Below are 2,936 nucleotides of genomic sequence, written 5' to 3' on the forward strand. Positions count from 1 at the left end.
GAAAGAGGGTAGAAAACAAAAGTTAACTTGCAAGGATTGGGCAAGGAAAACCTCCAAAGTGTTATTTCCTTTATAAGTTTAGGAACATGTTCTGGTTTAGAAAGGGGAAATGGGGACATACATGGTAACACAAGCTGGAAGCAAGGAGACTCCTAAGGGATTTTTTAAGTCCCTAGAAAAACCAACCTTTAGAATGAATGAAGTAACAGTGTGAATTTAAAATGCAATTTAACTCAAGTTCATTTTCCAGTTTCTGCATATTATCAACTTGTTTTTATTTTTTAATATCAGAAACTTCAATCAGAATACTTTAAAAAATATTATTCTGCATGCATTTAACAAATCTGACAATAGTACAAGTATCCAGTTTACTTGCGTGTAACTATGAAGTTTTAACTGAACAGGCAATGAACGTATATTTAAAACCAATAGGTACAGTTAACAATGAAAACACTTCAATGAGTTAATCTGTTGGCATCCTACCACTATGCACATGTCCATGTAACGCTAATAGAAATTACCCTGAAGCATAGGCAAGTATAGATGTAGGACTCCCTAAAAAGTGAGTTGAAGGGATTAAATATCATCTTCATCGTCACTACTGAGGACAAAACTGCTGCCTGTGGATAGGGGCCCCTCTTCCTTAGCATTCCCCAAACCATCCAAAGTCTCCCTCTCATCAGAATCATCAAACACATTCTCATTGGAATCCTCCTCCTCCTCCTCAAACCACTTCTTGTTGGAATCGTCATCTTCAAACAGCTTTTCATCTATATCTTCATCTCCCTTTTCATTTACATCATCTTCCTCCTTCTCGTCAGCTTCCTCAAGCCCTTTCTTGTCTGCATCTTCATCCTCTTTCTCATCGGACTCATCATCAAACACTTCCTCATACGTATCTCCTCTTCTTCTTTCTCTTCAGAGTCTTCGCCAAATTCTCTCTCCGAGCCTTCCTCATCTAGCACTCTCTCAGAGCCATCATCTTCAAATTCTCAGTTTTCAGTCATTTTCTTCAAACTCTTTGTCAAGAAAGTTTCTGTGATACTCCTTTTCAGAGCCATCCTCGTCACAATCTTTTTCAAGACCATTCTCTTCTAATTCTATTGTGGAGGCTTCTTCTGACTGTTTTTCAGAGCAGTCTTCATCAGATTCCCTCTCTGAGTCATCCTCCTCAGACTTTTTTGGGGCCATCCTCCTCTTCAGACTCTTTGGAAAGGCCACTCTCTTCATAATCGTTTTTGAGTCTTTTTAGATTCTCTTTCGGAGCCATTCTCTTTCAACTCCTTTTTAGGACTGCTCTCTTCAGACTCTTTTTTGGGGCAGCCTTCTTTGGCCTCTTTCTGGGGACCACCTTCTTTGGCATCTTCTTCAGAAGCACCTTCTTCAAATTCTCCCCCATCTTCTGTCTTTTCAAACTTCTTCTCATCTATAGGTTCTTCAAATGCCATCCCAATTGCAGCTTCTTGAGAACTCGTTTTAGATGTGCTAGGGTGCTCTGAAAAATGCCTTATTCTAGAAGGCCCTGCCCTTTCTGAAGCACAGATGGAACTGAAACGCTGAAGGCCTCTATTGGCCTCAGGAGCATTGAGGAAAGCCTCCCATCCTGTCAGCCTTTTCTCCCTTTCTCTTGAGGTCTCTTCCACCTGATAATCTGTAGTCCCATCCCATGCTTGGGCAGTGATCTGACGGCCACCAAACCACCTTCCATCAAGAGTTTGAATACAATAATTAGCTTCCTCTGGATCCCCAAAAGACACAGAGGCCACACCATCTGGGTGCCTATCAAAGAGAAGGAGTTTCTTAATTTTTCCAAACTTTGAACACTCTACTCGAAGGTCTTCTCTGATCTCATTCAGTACCAATGGATCATCCTCAAAATCGATAGGATGAAACATATTTTTGATGATGACAACTCGCTCATGGCGCATCCGAGATGGCCCTGCTCTTCTCTCAGGTCTCCAATCCAACTGCTTTTGTTGCAGAGACAGCTTCTTCTTATAGTCTTTGCACTTCTTCTTCTTCTTCGAGGCATCATATTCCCCCTTCAGTTGAAACTTTGCCACCTCGACATGTAATTTGTAGCCTCTAATTTCATCTTCATCTAAAAGTTTTAATGCAAGGTTCACAGATTCTCTCTTCAAATAACAGCAAAGCCCATCTCCTTTAAGATTTCCTTGATTATCTTTGTAAAGTTTGACCTTAAGTTCTTCTGTCTGAGGATCTCTCATGATAATGCCAAACTTGGACATAAGTTGGATAAATTCATCCACTGTAATGTCTGGAGGCAAACCAGACACATATACATTTGTATTTCTGTCTTCTTCCACATGAAACCAACCTGACTCAGCCTTTCTTTTTTCTCCCCTCTTTCTGGGATCAGAGGGATCAAGGAGGTTTCTTTGTGGAGGTTCCTCTGTAGTCTTAGTATTGCTGTCTTTTACGTTTGCAGTAGAACTAGATGCGTCATCATTAGAGAAGCCATAATTGGCCTGGTATGTAGCAATAAAATCTTCAGTGATCTTGGGGAACCAAGCCTTCTTGTCCAGGTCCCACTCATAGGGGGTGTCAGTCGGCTGCTGCCCGAAAGAATTGGTTTGTTCACCAGGATCGTTCTGGGTGTCACCGCCCTTGGTGTCTCTATACAATTCTTGCATTCGCAACTGCTCATCAAACTCGTCCCCATCCCAGTGGCTGGCGTTCATGTTTGTAACCTAGGCCAGGGGCACGCTTCAGGAGCGCAAAGAGGCCGAAGTGACGCTGGCCCACTCCGCCAGGCCTCGGCGGCCCGCTCGGTCCCGGGCGCAGTGGGAGAGTGCGCGCGCTGCCACCGCCGCCAACCGGGTCTGGGACGACGGCCGCTGCCGCGACAACGTCAAGAAATTACTCGCCAACGAAGCCCTGCCCAGGCGGACGCAGTCGCCATTATGGGCGCGCCA

The 2,936-nt window shown here is 43.8% G+C and overlaps 1 pseudogene; it reads right to left on the reverse strand.

Moving 5' to 3' along the window:
- Positions 1-242: 242 nt before the first annotated feature.
- LOC103603255 lies at positions 243-2,702 on the reverse strand (annotated as a pseudogene).
- Between the last annotated feature and the right edge of the window lie 234 nt (positions 2,703-2,936).

This window comes from Galeopterus variegatus, unplaced genomic scaffold (assembly GCF_000696425.1).
Source record: "Galeopterus variegatus unplaced genomic scaffold, G_variegatus-3.0.2 Scaffold4523, whole genome shotgun sequence".
Lineage (NCBI taxonomy): Eukaryota > Metazoa > Chordata > Mammalia > Dermoptera > Cynocephalidae > Galeopterus > Galeopterus variegatus.